This window comes from Aegilops tauschii, chromosome 7 (genome assembly GCF_002575655.3).
Source record: "Aegilops tauschii subsp. strangulata cultivar AL8/78 chromosome 7, Aet v6.0, whole genome shotgun sequence".
Lineage (NCBI taxonomy): Eukaryota > Viridiplantae > Streptophyta > Magnoliopsida > Poales > Poaceae > Aegilops > Aegilops tauschii.
In genome coordinates this window covers 543,344,759-543,364,601 of record NC_053041.3, presented here as the reverse complement: position 1 = coordinate 543,364,601, position 19,843 = coordinate 543,344,759, and positions in this window count along the sequence as shown.

Genomic DNA, 19,843 nt, shown 5'->3' with positions numbered 1-19,843 from the left:
TGTACATACACGTTCGCAACCAGAATGACAACGCTACGTACGCTTCGACCAGGTGGGTCCCGACTGTCAGGCACTTCCTTGCGTGTGAAGATGTAGCTGGTGGGTCCCAGCAGTCAGGGGGAAACGTTTTTTTCACGAAATACGGTGGCCCGTCCGATGGGTCCCTGTTGTCAGGTGGAGGAATAATTATTTTGCGCGTAATAAGGAGGCACTTCCTTGCGGCCGCCATGGACCCAGCTGTCAGCCTCTCCACGTACAGTACTCTTCCGATGGAAGTCGTTCCTTGACCACGTTGACCATGCCGCGCCGAGAGCACCAGGGCGGTGGACGATGGCAAGGCCTAGGAAGGGGATGACACGGAGCCGGGGAAGACGCGGCAGTGGAAGCCCGCGCGGAGAGGAGTACGAGGGTTCACTGGTTCGGCTACGGTGTGAGGCCGCCGTCGCCGCACGGCCTGGCCAGCGGTGGGAATAGTAGGGAGCGGTGAGGCCTCCGCGGCAGCAGAGCTGGCCACGGGAGGCAGGAGCATGCGGCATGACTGGCGCTACTTTGGGTGGCTGGAGCAAGAATACCAGAGGTTGAAGAAGCACTACGGCCGTTGGATGGACATCGTACGGTCACTGGAGCTAGAATCGTTCATATTGACTAGGTTGACAAAGCACTCCGTCCCCGTCAACTTAGTAGGCCCACAAGTCAACCTCCCACTGTCGGTGTCAAAACCGGCGGATGTCGGGTAGGGGGTCCCGAACTGTCCGTCTAAGGCGGATGGTAACAGGAGGCGGGGGACACGATGTTTATCCAGGTTCGGGCCCTCTCGATGGAGGTAATACCCTACTTCCTGCTTGATTGACCTTGATGATATGAGTATTACAAGAGTTGATCTACCACGAGATCGTAGAGGCTAAACCCTAGAAGCTACCCTATGGTATGATTGTTGTTGTCCTACGGACTAAACCCTCCGGTTTATATAGACACCGGAGGGGGCTAGGGTTACACAGAGTCGGTTACAGGGGAGGAGATCTACATATTCGTATTGCCAAGCTTGCCTTCCACGCCAAGGAGAGTCCCATCTGGACACGGGACGAAGTCTTCAATCTTGTATCTTCATAGTCCAACAGTCCGGCTAAAGTATATAGTCCGGCTATCCGAGGACCCCCTAATCCAGGACTCCCTCAGTAGCCCCTGAACCAGGCTTCAATGATGATGAGTCCGGCGCACAGATTGTCTTCGGCATTGCAAGGCGGGTTCTTCCTCCAAATACTCCATAGAAGATTTTGAACACAAGGATAGTGTCCGGCTCTGCAAAACAAATTCCACATACCACCGTAGAGAGAATAGTATTTCCACAAACCTAATCTGCTGACACATTTGGCAGCATGACATCACACCACGGCCCGGTCATTATTCGAACCGTTTTTCTCAACCAGCTACTGCACATATTGCGAGGCGGTTTTCTTGGCACGTCTTGTCGAAGCAGAGATCGTGTCCCCTTATCACGGGATTCTCATCAATACGGGTGTGGATAACCCAACCGCGCCATCAATTACGGCGCTTGGGGAATAAGCGAGTTCTACCAGGCAGGTGGGGAGGCGTATAGCTTCTTCCGCCCCTATAAAAGGACGAGGATTCCTCTTTTTCACCCACGCCCTCTTCCTCCTTGCTCATCCATTCTTGCGCACTCGAGCTCCAGCACCCAAGTTCGCATTTTCTCCTCAAACCACTCCAAGCATGTCCGGAGCGGGAAGAAAGTGGACGGTCTCCTCCGTTACGGAGGAGGATATCACAAAGCTACGGGGAGCCGGATATCTAGCCGCGGATATCGCACACCGACTGCTAGATGCGGGGCAGATCGTCCCTACTCCCGAACCCCATGAGAGGGTGGTTTTTCTTACCCACTTCGTCCGCGGGCTGGGATTTCCCCTCGACCCGTTTGTCTGCGGGCTCATGTTCTATTACGGGCTGGACTTTCACGATCTGGCCCCCAATTTCATCCTCAACATCTCGGCGTTTATCGTCGTGTGTGAGGCCTTGCTCTGCATCAAGCCCCACTTCGGCCTGTGGCTGAAGACCTTCAATGTTAAACCGAAGGTGGTGGTTGGCGAGCAAGCGGAGTGCGGAGGCGCCATGGTGGGCAAAATGCCCAACGTCACCTGGCTCGAAGGCTCCTATGTGGAGACCATAAAGGGGTGGCAATCGGGGTGGTTCTACATCACCGAGCCGCGCGACACCAACTGGGTGGCGGCCCCCGAATTCCGATCCGGAATCCCCATGCGGCTCACCTCCTGGAAAGAGAAGGGCCTATCCTGGGGTTCATCGGTGGAGCTGACCGGACTCCAGAAATGCATCAGAAACATGATGAGCAAGAAAATCAAGCTCGTCAACGTGGTCCAGGTCATGCTCTTCCGCCGGATCCTCCCGTGTCAACGACGGGCATTCAATATGTGGGAGTTTGACCCGGCCGAGCACCAAACACTGCGAGAGCTCTTCGACATGATGCATAAAGACGTCTGGAAGGTGCTGTTCAAGGGCGCCGAGGTTCCTCCTCCCCCTACCGAGGATCGCGGGCTCAGCGCAAAGCGCCCTGCCAATCCGGTAAGTCTTTTATATATCATAAGATGTTCATTTTCCCCAGTTTTAACCATGCGCGGGATCTAAGCCTCCACGCCATTTAACAGGACTGGGTAGCGACAGCAGAGCATATCGATTGCCCAGCCCCCCTGCCCGAAGATCCAGCAGATGCTCTCCTAACGGAGATGCTGGTTCCGGCGCCTTATGACGTGCCGGCGAAGAAGGCCACGGGGACCAGGAAGGGTCTCCGGCGCAAGGTTATATCGGACTCATCGTCCGAAAACACCAAGGCGCACTCCTCCCACAAAAACGAGGAGGAGGAAGAGGAAAGTTCTCCCCCCTGCCGGGGGAGACAAGAAAAGGAAGGCCGCCCCATCCGGGGAGGCCAAAGGGTCCAAGAAGGGAAGGACCCTCCTCCCGGACTGCTCCACGACGGCCGCCTATAGCGACGACGAGTGGTTGCCTAGGGACAAGCCCCTGGCGAAGTCGTAAGTATCTAGATACCATAATAATTCGTGGTATGTCTTATTGTACTGTTTCTTATCACGCTGCGCGTGATTATGCAGCCCCTCCCGAGCCCACATCGACGTATCTTCGTCGGATGATTCTTTGGGCCCGTCGGACCTGAACATCGATTCACTTCCGACCGCCTCCTCCCCTCGCCCTACGGACAATGTCGAGGTGTTGTCTCAAAGGGCACCGAACCAAGGGGAGGTAGTCCTGGAGGCGCCTCAAGGCGACATTGCGGACACTGGGTGCAAGGGGAGCAAGACTCCCATGGGCTCCGATGACGGAGGCAGCAAATTCGGCCCCCAGCCGAATACTGCGTCGGAACCTCCAGTGGTTCCGGACTCTGTCAGGCGACCCCTTGCTAAGAGGGGCAAGCCGCCTGTGCCGATGGCCTTTTTCCATCCAGAGGCATCGGACAACTTGCTGGAAGCGCTTCGCGGCGCTTCCATCGACGAAGAGCACCGAACTATCATGAGTACGGTGATCGAGAAGGTTCAGTCCGCCAAAAGCGGACTGACTGAAGCCTGTGCCAGCCTCCTAATAGGCTTTGAGGTAAGTAATCAAATTATAAGAGAATTTTACCGCATAGACAGTAGCCCCTGATGCTCTGTTTGGCGTTCGCTAAGAAAGGCCGAATAGAGGATCAAATAATAACCGCAGGAGTCTAATCGGAATATGTCTATGTGCATATGCAGGCTTCACTGCTAGCCGCTGCCGCGCGTACCGCGGAGGTCGCTGCTCTAAAGCAGGACCTTGAGCGGTCCAAGGAAAAGCTCGGCCTTACCAAGAGGCAGCTCGAAGAGAACAAAGGTAAGTCATACCCCGTCTGTACATTATAAAGAAAATTTTGGTTTTACAATAATAGGATCGTCATGAATTTGCTAGGGGCCACGACCAAAGTGGCGGCCCTAAAGAAGGCGCTATCCGAGGCCGAAGACAAAGCGGCCAAGGAGCGCATCGAGTGAGAAAAGTAAGAAGCCCGAGTGGGCAAGGTGCAGTAAGAGCTCCAAGCTCTCGCCAAAAAACACGAGTCCTTGGAGCTTGACTCTAAGACGCAAGGGTCCGAGCTTGCGAAGGCCCTCGAAAATGCACAACATGCCAAGGCCGAAGCCCAAAAGGCCCTCCGGGAAATTGAGGCGGTTAAGAAGATAGCGGTGGGTAAGGAATTCATTATGCAAAGCAAGCATGTGAAGGAAACTTTCTTTTTACTTACCCAAGTTCGAAGCTCTCCAGGAGCGTTCGCAGATCTACCCCGCAGTGTGTCGGATGCCGCGGAGTTCTACCGGGCTGAGTAGGGGAGCTCGACGAAGAAGTTGTTCTGGTCTCAGTATACTGGGACCGAACACCCAATGCCCTTGAGTGACCAGCTGAAGCAACTGGTCGAGCTCCACAAGGCAGCCGAACAAGCCAAGAAGGGTCTTATAGTCCGGATGTGGCCTGGCGAGCCCCTGCCTGATAGCTACTTCGGTCTGGTGAGGCGACTTGTGAATGCCTGCCCACGGCTTGAAGTCTTAAAGCGGTCCGTCTGCATCGAGGGTGCGCACATGGCTTTTGCCCGGGCGAAGGTGCACTGGGCGAAGCTGGACGCCGTAAAGCTGGTGAAGGAGGGGCCGCTGGAAGGCAAGGAGAATCGCCACCCCGAAATGTATTATGACAGTGTCCTGAAGGGTGCTCGCCTTGTGGCGGAGGAATGTGCTAAGGATGTAATATTCGAATGAATGTACTCATGTGATCCTGTAATATGAAACGAGTTCATTTGCGCTATACCACGCTTGTTAATTTAAAATATTACCTTCTGTGCGGCCGTTTATGAAATCTGAGAGTTGGCCAGTCGTCGGCTTCTGCCCCCATGTAACTAGTACTGAGGTGTTCGGGATAAACCTGAGCACTCTTTATCCCAATTGTGGGTCCTTCGAAGGAGGTGTTCAGCACAGCGAACCAGGCAATCGGACTATAAAGCTTTATCACTCTCACTTAGCCATAGAAGTCTACAATTTTAAATTTTGGCGAAGCCCCTAGTATTCGGAAGGCCGAATTTGGGGCGCTATTTACGCCTAAGTCGGGCAAGGCCGACTCCTCGCCCGAAGCGGAAAAAGTCTTTAAGGACTTGAGACCTCTCGAACAGCGACCAGCTCTCGCCTCATCATGACAGTCAGTTTTCGGCTTTCTCTACTGACGTGCTCGTCCGGAAGAACCGGGACACAATCGCAGTAGTTCTCCCAGTGCTACCTTAGCCGATATTGCGGAACGTAAGGTACCAAAACATGGGAGCCGGGAAATCCCAACTATTGACCCAAGACATGATTCGGAGCTGATGCATATAATACTATAAGTTCGGGGTGCCGCACTATCGAAAGTGTTCGGACTTCTCACGCCGTGTTATGGGGCGCACTGGTCGTACCAGAATGTACGGGTGCAATTTGTCATAAATAGGCAGACAAGAAAAAAAAGAAGGGAAAGGGGAATGCAATAATAGGCTAACGCTATGCAGTGTTATTAAATAATACGTCAAAGCGTACGGATACAAGTAGTGCAATAAGCAAAAAATAGGGCATTTGACATGTCCTATCCAAGGGCAAGTTGCGTGTGGGTATGTAAAACAGGTATTTTGATCGTTATTAGGGACCACCTGGGGATTCCCTTGTACGTCAGACCGTCTTGCTTCCTTGGTATTTCCTTACCGCGATGAGTCCAACAATTAGACTGCCGGAAAGGGCTTCCAGAGAGTAAGGTCCTGAAAGAGAAAAAATGATAAAGGTATACAGCACCTGGGGTGGTTGAGCCGCATTGTGGGACGTGCCGTAGTGGTGCCTCCGCCTATGCCCATGGTATCTTGAGTGCGTAGTTATGTACGCGCGGCGCAAATTTTGCCACTTGACTGGAACTAGGACGGAGGCCGAATTGCTAGTCGAGCCCAAAACGTGCTTGCCGATCCTCCTGCGGGGTACTCCGGACTCGCTTGAAGGTGTCCGGGGTCTTTTTTGCCGAGTTGGTGGTTTGCCTAATAAGTCTGCTTTGCGCTTCTGCTGCGAGGGTCGCAGTGTGCTCCTCCGTGCAGAGCGAGCGCTCTGTGTTTCCATTAACTGTTATAACCCCGCGTGGTCCTGGCATTTTGAGTTTGAGGTATGCATAATGCGGTGCCGCATTGAATCTGGCAAATGCGGTTCGTCCGAGCAGTGCGTGATAGCCGCTGCGAAAGGGGACGATATCGAAGATTAACTCCTCGCTTCGAAAGTTGTCCGGAGACCCGAAAACCACTTCCAGTGTGATTGAGCCAGTGCAACAGGCCTCCACACCTGGGATGACACCTTTAAAGGTGCTTTTGGTGGGTTTGATCCTCGAGGGGTGTATGCCCGTTTTGCGCATTGTATCCTGATAGAGCAGGTTCAGGCTGCTGCCACCGTCCATAAGGACTCGAGTGAGGTGAAATCCGTCAATGATGGGGTGAAGGATGTTGGGGAACATAGTAATTTCAAAAAAATCCTACGCACACGCAAGATCATGGTGATGCATAGCAACGAGAGGGGAGAGTGTGTCCACGTACCCTCGTAGACCGAAAGCGGAAGGGTTAGCACAACACGGTTGATGTAGTCGTACGTCTTCACGATCCGACCGATCCAAGTACCGAACGTACGGCACCTCCGAGTTCAGCACACGTTCAGCTCGATGACATCCCGCGAACTCCGATCCAGCAGAGCTTCACGGGAGAGTTCCGTCAGCACGACGGCGTGGTGATGGTGATGATGATGCTACCGACGCAGGGCTTCGCCTAAGCACCGCTACGATATGATCGAGGTGGATTATGGTGGAGGGGGGCACCGCACATGGCTAAGAGATCAAGAGATCAATTGTTGTGTCTCCAAGGGGTGCCCCCTCCCCGTATATAAAGGAGTGGAGGAGGGGGAGGGCCGACCCTCTCTATGGCGCGCCCTAGGAGGAATCCTACTCCCACCGGGAGTAGGATTCCCCCCCTTCCAAGTAGTAGGAGTAGCAGTCAAGGAAAGGGGAGAGAGAAGAGAAGGAAGGAGGGGGCGCAGCCCCTCCCCCTAGTCCAATCCGGACTAGGCCCTGGGGGGGGCACCCAACCTCTCCTCTCTCTTTCCCCTAAAGCCCAATAAGACCCATATACTCCCCGGCGAATTCCCGTAACTCTTCGGTACTCCAAAAAATACCCGAATCACTCGGAACCTTTCCGATGTCCGAATATAGTCGTCCAATATATCAATCTTTACGTCTTGACCATTTCGAGACTCCTCATCATGTCCCCGATCTCATCCGGGGCTCCGAACTATCTTCGGTACATCAAAACACATAAACTCATAATATAACCGTCATCAAACTTTAAGCGTGCGGACCCTACGGGTTCGAGAACAATGTAGACATGACCGAGACACGTCTCCGGTCAATAACCAATAGCGGAACCTGGATGCTCATATTGGCTCCCACATATTCTACGAAGATCTTTATCAGTCAAACCGCATAACAACATACGTTGTTCCCTTTGTCATCGGTATGTTACTTGCCCGAGATTCGATCGTTGGTATCTCAATACCTAGTTCAATCTTGTTACCGGCAAGTCTCTTTACTCGTTCCGTAATACATCATCCCGCAACTAACTCATTAGTTACAATGCTTGCAAGGCTTATAGTGATGTGCATTACTGAGTGGGCCCAGAGATACCTCTCCGACAATCGGAGTGACAAATCCTAATCTAGAAATACGCCAACCCAACAAGTACCTTTCGAGACACCTGTAGAGCACCTTTATAATCACCCAGTTACGTTGTGACATTTGGTAGCACACAAAGTGTTCCTCCGGTAAACGGGAGTTGCATAATCTCATAGTCATAGGAACATGTATAAGTCATGAAGAAAGCAATAGCAGAATACTAAACGATCGTGTGCTAAGCTAACGGAATGGGTCAAGTCAATCACATCATTCTCCTAATGATGTGGTCCCGTTAATCAAATGACAACTCATTTCTATGGCTAGGAAACATAACCATCTTTGATCAACGAGCTAGTCAAGTAGAGGCATACTAGTGACACTCTGTTTGTCTATGTATTCACACAAGTATTATGTTTCCGGTTAATACAATTCTAGCATGAATAATAAACATTTATCATGAAATAAGGAAATAAATAATAACTTTATTATTGCCTCTAGGGCATATTTCCTTCAGTCTCCCACTTGCACTAGAGTCAATAATCTAGATCACATCGCCATGTGATTTAACATCAATAGTTCACATCACCATGTGATTAATACCCATAGTTCACATCGTCATGTGACCAACACCCAAAGGGTTTACTAGAGTCAATAATCTAGTTCACATCGCTATGTGATTAACACCCAAAGAGTACTAAGGTGTGATCATGTTTTGCTTGTGAGAGAAGTTTAGTCAATGGGTATGCCATATTCAGATCCGTATGTATTTTGCAAATTTCTATGTCTACAATGCTCTGCACGGAGCTACTTTAGCTAATTGCTCCCACTTTCAATATGTATCAAGATGAAGACTTAGAGTCATCTGGATCAGTGCCAAAACTTGTATCGACGTAACCCTTTACGACGAACCTTTTGTCACCTCCATAATCGAGAAACATATCCTTATTCCACTAAGGATAATTTTGACCGTTGTCCAGTGATCTACTCCTAGATCACTATTATACTCCCATGCCAAAATTAGTGTAGGGTATACAATAGATCTGGTACATAGCATGGCATACTTTATAGAACCTATGGCTGAGGCATAGGGAATGACTTTCATTCTCTTTCTATCTTCTGCCGTGGTCGGGCTTTGAGTCTTACTCAATTTCACACCTTGTAACACAGGCAAGAACTCTTTCTTTGATTGTTCCATTTTGAACTACTTCAAAATATTGTCAAGGTATGTACTCATTGAAAAAACTTATCAAGCATTTTGATCTATCTCTATAGATCTTGATGCTCAATATGTAAGCAGCTTCACCGAGGTCTTTCTTTGAAAAACTCCTTTCAAACACTCTTTTATGCTTTCCAGAAAAATTCTACATTATTTTCGATCAACAATATGTCATTCACATATACTTATCAGAAAGGCCGTAGTGCTCCCACTCACTTTTCTTGTAAATACAGGCTTCACCGCAAGTCTGTATAAAACAATATATTTTGATCAACTTATCAAAGCGTATATTCCAACTCCGAGATGCTTGCACCAGTCCATAGATGGATCGCTGGAGTTTGCATATTTTGTTAGCACCTTTAGGATTGACAAAACCTTCTAGTTGCATCATATACAACTCTTCTTTAATAAATCCATTAAGGAATGCAGTTTTGTTTATCCATTTGCTAGATCTCATAAAATGCGGCAATTTCTAACATGATTCGGACAGACTTAAGCATAGATACGAGTGAGAAACTCTCATCGTAGTCAACACCTTGAACTTGTCGAAAACCTTTTGTGACAATTCTAGCTTTGTAGATAGTAACACTACTATCAGCGTCCGTCTTCGTCTTGAAGATCCATTTAATCTCAATGGCTCGCCGATCATTGGGCAAGTCAATCAAAGTCCATACTTTGTTCTCATACATGGATCCCATCTCAGATTTCATGGCCTCAAACCATTTCGCAGAATCTGGGCTCATCATTGCTTCCTCATAGTTCGTAGGTTCGTCGTGGTCAAGTAACATGACCTCCAGAACAGGATTACCGTACCACTCTGGTGCGGATCTCACTCTGGTTGACCTACGAGCTTCGGTAGTAACTTGATCTAAAGATACATGATCATCATCATTAGCTTCCTCACTAATTGGTGTCAGAGTCACAGGAACAAATTTCTGTGATGAACTACTTTCCAATAAGGGAGCAGGTACAGTTACCTCATCAAGTTCTACTTTCCTCCCACTCACTTCTTTCGCGAGAAACTCCTTCTCTAGAAAGGATCCATTATAAGCAACGAATATCTTGCCTTCGGATCTATGATAGAAGGTGTACCCAACTGTCTCCTTTGGGTATCCTATGAAGACACATTTCTCCGATTTGGGTTTGAGCTTATCAGGATGAAACTTTTCTTATAAGAATCGCAACCCCAAACTTTAAGAAACGACAACTTTGGTTTCTTGCCAAACCACAGTTCATATGGTGTCGTCTCAACGGATTTAGATGGTGCCCTATTTAACGTGAATGCAGCTCTCTCTAATGCATAACCCCAAAACTATAGTGGTAAATCGGTAAGAAACATCATAGATTGCACTATATCTAATAAAGTACGGTTATGACGTTCGGACACACCATTATGATGTGGTGTTCCAGGTGGCACGAATTTGTGAAACTATTCCACATTGTTTTAATTGAAGACCAAACTCGTAACTCAAATATTTGTCTCCGCGATCAGATCGTAGAAACTTTATTTTCTTGTCACAATGATTTTCCACTTCACTCTGAAATTCTTTGAACTTTTCAAATGTTTCAGACTTATGTTTCATCAAGTAGATATACCCATATCTGCTCAAATCATCTGTGAAGGTCAGAAAATAACGATACTTGCCGCGAGCCTTAACACTCATCGGACTGCATACATCAGTATGTATTATTTCTAATAAGTCAGTTGCTCGCTCCATTGTTCCGGAGAACGGAGTTTTAGTCATCTTGCCCAAAAGGCACGGTTCGCAAGCATCAACTGATTCATAATCAAGTGATTCCAAAAGCCCATCAGCATGGATTTTCTTCATGCGCTTTACACCAATATGACCTAAACGGCAGTGCCACAAATAAGTTGCACTATCATTATTAACTTTGCATCTTTTGGCTTCAACATTATGAATATGTGTATCACTACGATCGAGATCCAACAAAACATTTTCATTGGGTGTATGACCATAGAAGGTTTTATTCATGTAAACAGAGCAACAATTATTCTCTAACTTAAATGAATAACCGTATTGCAATAAACATGATCAAATCATATTCATGCTCAACGCAAACACTAAATAACATTTATTTTAGGTTCAACACTAATCCCGAAAGTATAGGGAGTGTGCGATGATGATCATATCAATCTTGGAACCACTTCCAATACACATCATCACTTCACCCTTAACTAGTCTCTGTTCATTCTGCAACTCCCGTTTTGAGTTACTACTCTTAGCAACTGAACCAGTATCAAATACCGAGGGGTTGCTATAAACACTAGTAAAGTACACATCAATAACATGTATATCAAATATAGCTTTGTTCACTTTGCCATCCTTCTTATCCATCAAATACTTGGGGCAGTTCCGCTTCCAGTGACCAGTCCCTTTGCAGTAGAAGCACTCAGTTTCAGGCTTAGGTCTAGACTTGGGCTTATTCACTTGAATAGCAACTTGCTTGGCGTTCTTCTTGAAGTTCCCCTTTCTTCCCATTGTCCCTTTACTTGAAACTAGTGGTCTTGTTAACTATCAACACTTGATGTTCTTTCTTGATTTCTACCTTCGTCGATTTTAGCAGCGCGAAGAGCTCGGGAATTACTTTCGTCATCCCTTGCATATTATAGTTCATCACGAAGTTCTAGTAACTTGGTAATAGTGACTAGAGAATTTTGTCAATTACTATCTTATCTGGAAGATTAACTCTCACTTGATTCAAGCAATTGTTGTACCCAGACAATCTGAGCACATACTCACTGGTTGAGCTATTCTCCTCCATCTTGTAGGCAAAGTACTTGTCAAAGGTCTCATACCTTTTGACATGGGCATGAGTCTGAAATACTAATTTCAACTCTCGGAACATCTTATATGCTCTGTGGCATTCAAAACATTTTTTTGAAGTCCCGGTTCTAAGCCGTAAAGCATGGCGCACTTAACTATCAAGTAGTCATCATACCAAGCTTTTGTCAAAACGTTCATAACGTCTGCATCTGCTCCTGCAATAGGTCTGTTACCTAGCGGTGCATCAAGGACATAATTCTTCTGTGCAGCAATGAGGATAAACCTCAGATCACGGATCCAATCCGCATCATTGCTACTAACATCTTTCCACTTAGTTTTCTCTAGGAACATATCAAAATAAAACAGAGGAGCTAAAGGCGAGCTATTGATCTACAACATAGATATGCTAATACTACCAGGACTAAGTTCATGATAAATTAAAGTTCATTTAATCATATTACTTAAGAACTCCCTCTTAGACAGACATCCCTCTAATCATCTAAGTGTGATCCAAATCAACTAAACCATAACCGATCATCACGTGAAATGGAGTAGTTTTCAATGGTGAACATCACTATGTTGATCATATCTACTATATGATTCATGCTCGACCTTTCGGTCTCAGTGTTACGAGGCCATATCTCCATATGCTAGGCTCGTCAAGTTTAACCCGAGTATTCTGCGTGTGCAAAACTGGCTTGCACCCGTTGTAGATGGACGTAGAGCTTATCACACCCGATCATCACGTGGTGTCTGGGCACGATGAACTTTGGCAACGGTGCATACTCAGGGAGAACACTTTTATCTTGAAATTTAGTGAGAGATCATCTTATAATGCTACTGTCAATCAAAGCAAAATAAGATGCATAAAAGATAAACATCACATGCAATCAATATAAGTGATATGATATGGCCATCATCATCTTGTGCTTGTGATCTCCATCTCCGAAGCACCGTCATGATCACCATCGTCACCGGCGCGATACTTTGATCTCCATCGTAGAATCATTGTCGTCTCGGCAACTATTGCTTCTACGACTATCGCTAACGCTTAGTGATAAAGTAAAGCAATTACAGGGCGATTTCATTGCATACAATAAAGCGACAACCATATGGCTCCTGCCAGTTGCCGATAACTCGGTTACAAAACATGATCATCTCATACAATAAAATATAGTATCATGCCTTGACTATATCACATCACAACATTCCGTGCAAAAACAAGTTAGACGTCCTCTACTTTGTTTCTGCAAGTTTTACGTGGCTGCTACGGGCTGAGCAAGAACCGTTCTTACCTACACATCATAACCACAATGATAGTTCGTCAACTTAGTGCTGTTTTAACCTTCGCAAGGCCCGGGCGTAGCCACACTCGGTTCAACTAAAGTTGGAGAAACTGACACCCGCCAGCCACCTGTGTGCAAAGCACATCGGTAGAACCAGTCTCGCGTAAGCGTACACGTAATGTCGGTCCGGGCCGCTTCATCCAACAATACCACCAAACCAAAGTGTGACATGCTGGTAAGTAGTATGACTTGTATCACCCACAACTCACTTGTGTTCTACTCGTGCATATAACATCAACGCATAAAACCTGGCTCGGATGCCACTGTTGGGGAACGTAGTAATTTCAAAAAAATTCCTACGCACACGCAAGATCATGGTGATGCATAGCAACGAGAGGGGAGAGTGTGTCCACGTACCCTCGTAGACCGAAAGCGAAAGCGTTAGCACAACGCGGTTGATGTAGTCGTACGTCTTCACGATCCGACCGATCCAAGTACCGAACGTACGGCACCTCCGATTTCAGCACACGTTCAGCTCAATGATGTCCCGCGAACTCCGATCCAGCAGAGCTTCAGGGGAGAGTTCCGTCAGCACGACGGCATGGTGACGGTGATGATGATGCTACCGACGCAGGGCTTCGCCTAAGCACCGCTACGATATGATCGAGGTGGATTATGGTGGAGGGGGGCACCGCACACGGCTAAGAGATCAATTGTTGTGCCAAGGGGTGCCCCCCTCCCCGTATATAAAGGAGTGGAGGAGGGGGAGGGCCAGCCCTCTCTATGGCGCGGCTTAGGAGTCCTACTCCCACCGGGAGTAGGATCCCCCCCTTCCAAGTAGTAGGAGTAGGAGTCAAGGAAAGGGGAGAGAGAAGAGAAGGAAGGAGGGGGCGCAGCCCCTCCCCCTAGTCCAATTCGGACTAGGCCTTGGGGGGTGCCCAGCCTCTCCTCTCTCTTTCCACTAAAGCCCAATAAGGCCCATATACTCCCCGGTGAATTCCCGTAACTCTCCGGTACTCCGAAAAATACCCGAATCACTCGGAACCTTTCCGATGTCTGAATATAGTCGTCCAATATATCGATCTTTACGTCTTGACCATTTCGAGACTCCTCGTCATGTCCCCGATCTCATCCGGGACTCCGAACTATCTTCGGTACATCAAAACACATAAACTCATAATATAACCGTCATCGAACTTTAAGCGTGCGGACCCTACGGGTTCGAGAACAATGTAGACATGACCGAGACACATCTCCGGTCAATAACCAATAGCGGAACCTAGATGCTCATATTGGCTCCCACATATTCTATGAAGATCTTTATCGGTCAAACTGCATAACAATATACGTTGTGCCCTTTGTCATCAGTATGTTACTTGCCCGAGATTCGATCATTGGTATCTCAATACCTAGTTCAATCTCATTACCGGCAAGTCTCTTTACTCGTTTCGTAATACATCATCCCGCAACTAAATCATTAGTTACAATGCTTGCAAGGCTTATAGTGATGTGCATTACTGAGTGGGCCTAGAGATACCACTCCGACAATCGGAGTGACAACTCCTAATCTCGAAATACGCCAACCCAACAAGTACGTTTGGAGGCACCTGTAAAGCACCTTTATAATCACCCAGTTACGTTGTGACGTTTGGTAGCACACAAAGGGTTCCTCCGGTAAACGGGAGTTGCATAATCTCATAGTCATAGGAACATGTATAAGTCATGAAGAAAGCAATAGCAGAATACTAAACGATCGTGTGCTAAGCTAACGGAATGGGTCAAGTCAATCACATCATTCTCCTAATGATGTGATCCCGTTAATCCAATGACAACTCATTTCTATGGCTAGGAAACATAACCATCTTTGATCAACGAGCTAGTCAAGTAGAGGCATACATACTAGTGACACTCTGCTTGTCTATGTATTCACACAAGTATTATGTTTCCGGTTAATACAATTCTAGCATGAATAATAAACATTTATCATAAAATAAGGAAATAAATAATAACTTTATTATTGCCTCTAGCGCATATTTCCTTCAAAGGACCAATGCGGCAGATCCGCCATGACGGATACTAGTGGGGTGGTCCCTGCGATCGAAGGTGATCGGACAAGAAGACCATGGGTTAAACTTTGGGGCGACTGGATCCATCGCATAGACGTCCCTTAGTGCACGCTTCCGTTCCCTCTTGGGAACGTGGGTTGCGTATATCATGTTCACCGTTTTCACTTGTGGAGGGAATCTCTTTTGTCCTCCTGTGTTCGGCGGCCGAGGCTCCTCCTCGTCGTTGTTATGCAGCCCCTTGTCCTTGTTTTCGGCATTCAACTTGCCGGCCTGCTTGAACACCCAACATTCTCTGTTGGTGTGGTTGGCCGGCTTATCGGGGGTGCCGTGAATTTGAGACGAGCGATCGAGTATGCAGTCCAAACTGGACGGGCCCGGATTACTTCTTTTGAACGGCTTTTTCCGCTGACCGAATTTAGAGCCACTGAATCTGGCATTGACTGCCGTGTCTTCGGTGTCATTGCCGTTGTTGCGGCGCTTGTGTCTATTGCGATGTGGTCTGCCGTTGGCGTCTGATGTGCCGAGCCAGTTGTCCTTGCCGCGCAAAAGCGGGCCATGAGTGTCGTGAGGGCTGCCATGGATTTCGGCTTCTCCTGGCCGAGGTGTCGGGCGAGCCACTCGTCCCGGATGTTATGTTTAAATTCCGCTAAGGCCTCGGCATCCGGACAGTCGACAATTTGGTTCTTTTTAGTTAAGAACCGAGTCCAGAATTTCCTGGCCGATTCCCCAGGCTGTTGGGTTATGTGGCTCAAGTCATCAGCATCTGGTGGTCACACATAAGTGCCTTGGAAGTTGTCAAGGAATGCATCTTCCAAATTCTCCCAACTGCCAATGGAGTTTGCTGATAGGCTGTTCAGCCAATGCCGAGCTGGTCCTTTGAGTTTTAGTGGGAGGTACATGATGGCATGTAGATCGTCACCGCGGGCCAAGTGGATGTGGAGGAGGAAATCCTCGATCCATACCGCGGGGTCTGTTGTGCCATCGTATGACTCAATGTTCACGGGTTTGGATCCTTCTGGGAATTCTTGATCCATTACTTCATCGTGAAGCATAGGGGGTGTGCGGCGCCTCTGTGTCGGGCTATGTCATGACGCAGTTCATACGAGTCTTGTCTGCTGTATTCGGCCCGGCCGGATTTACTTTTAGTGTATCCAGCGTGACGATCATCGTCGCGCGTTGGGGTGCGACCCCGTGATCCGTAGATCGATCTTGTATGTCCTGCTTTGTTTTTCAATATGTCTCGCAGGTCCCGCGTGTTGCCCCGGGCCTTGGTATTTTTGTTTGTCTGGCGACGGGGTGCGGGCTGGACTTCGGGCTGATATGCCCCTCTGTCTCGGCCACGAGGTGGCCGATCAGCCGCATCATACGCTGGTAAGGTAGGTTCTGATGCTTCCTCCTCCAGTTGGGGTAGCAACCTGCGCTTTGGGTAACTCTTGGTTGGGCGTTCGAGTTCGTATTCCTTGACCGCAAGGACTTCAGTCCATCTGTCCGCTAGCAGATCTTGATCAGTGTCACATCCCTAGCTTCTGGTAATGCACTAGGCTAGCCTCATGTGTGCATCATGTTTAATCTCGAAAGAAAGTTGAAATGGGGATGACAGAACCCCCAGCACCCCCCTTGAAACCAACTAGGGTTTACCAAAATTGGTTTCAATGAACCCAAAATGCCCTTCACAAAATGTTCATCATTTCTGGATTGGGCTAAAACCCCTAGGAAAAATGGTGCACACTTTTCTAGGACATTCTGGATTTTTGAAATAAATCATAAGTATTTGAATTTGGACATTTAAATTCTATAAAATATTTAAACTGTCCAAATAATCTTGAAAGCATTTGAGGGCTATTGGAGATATTTTCAAAAGTGCCCACAATTATTTTCAGGATTTTACAAAATGAATTGGTATTTTACTAATTCAAAATAGAACAAAATAAATAGAAAAACAGAACAAATTAAATAACAGAGAGAGAGAGAGAGAGTTAGTACCTGGGCCACTTACCTGTGCGGCCCAGGAGCCGGCCTCGCCCAGCTGGCCGATGCCAGTCGTCTCCCTCCTCTCGCCAGAAGGACGAGGGGCGTGTGCCCGCCGCGTGCGCCCACACGCCTGGCCACCTCCTGCTTCCGCCGCTGCCTCGACGCCAGGACGTCGCCACGCGCCCCCCTAGGACTCTCTCACTCTCTCCCGACCTTCTCCCTCTCCTCTGTCTCTCTCCCTCGCTCTTCCCCCCACGTGCCTGAGCATGCCGTCGTGAGCCACCGCGGCCACCAGCATCCCCGCGGCCATCCAACTAGCCTACAAGCTCCGCCTCGGATCCATGAAGCTCTACGCCGACGCACGCGACGCCGGGTGCCCCAAAGCCACGCCATCACCGCCGTCTTCACCGCCATGGCCGGCGATCGCCGCTGCTCGATTCGCAGCAACGAGGACGTCCCCGAGCACGCCGAGGCCACCTCTGCACTCGCCGTGAGGTCCTCTATCGATCCCCTCTACTCCCATGTCCATTAGCTCATCGTAGCCCTCGTTTCCGTTGAGACCGAGACCTCACCGGCGCCGGACTTGTCACCGTCGTCGTTTTGGTTTGCCTCCGTATAAACCGAGCGCGTCACTGCACTGAGTGCACTCCCAGGAGCCCGTAACGCCCATCAGTTCCTCCTCCCATGCACCGTAGCCGCAACCCCGTGCACACCCGAACTCCGGCGACCGTAGAAGAGCTCGCTGTCGTCAGCTACGGCCACCGTAGGCCCGGACACCACCACTGTTGGATGCTCGCTTGCAAGAGCTCTCCATCGAGCCCAAGAACGCCCAAAACCGTCGCCTGTGGGCGAATCCCGAGCGCCTCCGCCGTCTCTGGCTCTGCCGGCGACGAGCCGCGGGTCAACTTCGGCGGGTTGACCCAGGTTTTGGCCCCGGTTGACCTCCCCAGGGTCACTGACATGCGGGCCCTGCCCGACTAATTAACCTAGCTTAGGTTTAAACCTAATTAGATTAACCTAGGTTAGTGCTAACTAAGTTTAGTTAGTTTAGTTAGCCACTGACACACGGGACCCACGCATCAGGTTTGACCTGGCCGACCCGTTGACCTGCTGATGTCACACCGACGCCATGCTGAGGCAGTAAATAGTTTCTGTATTTAAAACAATTCAGAAAATCCAGAAAAAAGGCTTAAACTTCTAAAAATCATATAAATTCAACCGTAGCTCCAAATGAAACAAGTTATATATGAAAAATGATCAGAAAAATCCAATCTATCCATCTGTACCATTTTCATGCATGTTAGAACAATTTATGGCTGCTGTTTAGGACAAATCATGTAAATGGCATTTGAATTTCCACATATGAAGTTTGAATTTGAACCTAAGGTTCAAACCAACTCCATTTAATATGTTGCTAGTTGCATTAGCTCAAAACACATTCATATTGCCATGTCATAGCATGCATCATATTGTGCATTGCATTGATCGTGTTTCTTCTCTGTTTGCCGGTGTTCTCCCCTCTCAGTAGACGTTGCTTCGACGATGCGATCGATGACACCGACGAAGAGCTATATTATCTTCGGAAGTGTCAAGCAAGCAAACCCCCTTGTTCATCCCGATACAATCCCACTCTCTCGCTCCTGCTCTCTTTTACTGCATTAGGACAACAACGATTCATCTGTTACTTGCTGCGGTAGCTGAACCCCTTTATCCTCTGCATGACCTGTCATTGCCACAGTAAATAGATGAAACCCACTAGCATGAGTAGGAGTTGTTTGAGCCCTGATGTGCCTACTCATTCATGCCTGTTTGTCATGCCTGCTATTGCTTAGAGTTGTGTCAGGTCTGATTCATCGGGGATGAATTGGAATGTGGTGAACATGTCTTACTGTTGAGAGCTAAGTGTGTGAACACGATTTGGTAAAGGTAGCGGTGAGAGGCCATGTAGGAGTACATGGTGGGTTGTCTCATTGAAACCGTCCTCAGGAACTGAGTTCTGTGTTTGTGATCCATGAACAGTTACTACCACACATTGGGTTCCGGTAACTCGACCCCTCTCGACTTATTAATCAACTTGATCTCTGTCCAGGAGTTGCAACTAGTTTCTGGTGTTTGTAGGTAGTGTTAGTAGTCTACCAAGTGGCACCCGGTACAGGTGGGCTTGGGACAGACTAGGCACACGTGGCCTGGTGTACCGAGTGGCACCCGGATGGTGGGCTCGGGAACCCTGCACACATCGTTTGGGGCCGTGAGCGACACCCCGACCGGATCTCCTTGCGGATGGAACCCGAATAGGCGATAAACCTGGACTAGAGACTTGTGTGGTTAGTCAGGTCGTGGCCGACTCCCTCGCCAGGCTTCCGCTTGAAGGTTGCCGAGGTACACGACGTGTACATGGTGGTAAGTGGCGAGAGCGTGTGTGAAGAAGTACACCCCTGCAGGGTTAATATGATCTATTCGAATAGCCGTGTCCGTGGTAAAGGACTTCTGGGTTGCCTGTACAGTTCATAGACAAGTGAAAGTGGATACTCTAAAATGCGCAAGATAAGCATGAGTGCTATGGACGGCGTTCTTGTAGGGAGACGGGAGCGGATCCATAGTGGTGTATTGATATGGTGGATATGTGGACTCGTGTGCGCCACCTCAAAAGAGTTACTTGCAGTCGTAGCTCAGGATAGCCACCGAGTCAAAGCTGGCTTGCTGCAGTTAAACTCCACCACCCCCTTTGTTGATACCGATGCATATGTAGATAGTCCTGATGTAAGTCTTGCT